Here is a 1086-nt window from a genome sequence, read left to right as displayed (position 1 = left end):
TCTTGTTGGCTTCAGCCACCGGGGCCAGAGAGTCTCTGCTCCTGGGAACCTCTTCCCCTTCCAAGACCCTGCATAAATAGCATCTGCCCACCAGGCTTCTGTCTTTGCGCTCCTGACATTTGGGGCAGGTTAATTCCTTGGGGGAGGGTCTGTCTTGTGCCCTGTAGGGTGGTTAAGGGCATCCTGGCCTCTACCCATGGGTGACAGCTGCCCCCCTTTCCCGGGTGTCACAACCAAAAATGACTTCAGACATTGCCAAATATCCCCCAGTGAAGGAAATCGCCCTCAACTGAGAAGCACAGTGTCCCAGAAGACCCAGAAGCTTCCCGCTGCTCTCTGTGGTTCTTCCGGCCACTGAGACACTTACCACACTGGGTCACCATGGACCGTGTTGCAATTCAGGTTTCTGGCCCCACTGCTGACTGCAGGGTACCTTGGGGGGAAGGGACCAGGCGTCCAGCGACATCACAGTCAAACCCCTCTCCTTTACCACTTACTTCTGTGACCCTGCTGGGCTTCCCCACGCCTACAGTTCCTCATCTATAAAAACAAAATGACAGGGGTGCCTGGGTGGCTCAGTGCGTTAAGCATCTGCCTTCGGCTCAGGGGCTCAACATCGAGCTCCGTGTTGAGCTTTCTGCTTGGCAGGGAGCCTGCTTCTCCCTCTCCTTCCCACCTGATGGAGAAAGGAGATGTTGGCCCTCATGATTAATGAACACTCCGAAATGTTATCAGCGTTATAGGCAGAGTCTGTCCCAGGCATGCCGGGGGCCACCAGGAGCTCTGTGTTCTCCAAGATTCCTGTTTGGCAGGAAGTCTGGTCAGAAAAGGCTTCAGGGAGGAGGGAACACTTGCAGATCTTGAGAGATGAAGGAGTAAGCCCCAGCAGCCCATGCCCGGCTCGCAGGCAAGGCTTTCTGGAATACACAGACGATCCAGGGATCACAAACCACTGTATTTGGGAAACACAAGCCACCAAGTCTGCTGACATGGCTTTTCTGGCCAGCCAGGGGCCTCTTAGATATCTCCCTACAGACACTCGCCCTAACACGCCCACACTCATCCACACAAGCATCTCCCACTCCG

The sequence above is a fragment of the Mustela nigripes genome, chromosome 14 (assembly GCF_022355385.1).
Source record: "Mustela nigripes isolate SB6536 chromosome 14, MUSNIG.SB6536, whole genome shotgun sequence".
NCBI classification, from domain to species: Eukaryota; Metazoa; Chordata; class Mammalia; order Carnivora; family Mustelidae; genus Mustela; species Mustela nigripes.
Note: the sequence above shows the minus strand (reverse complement) of the source record.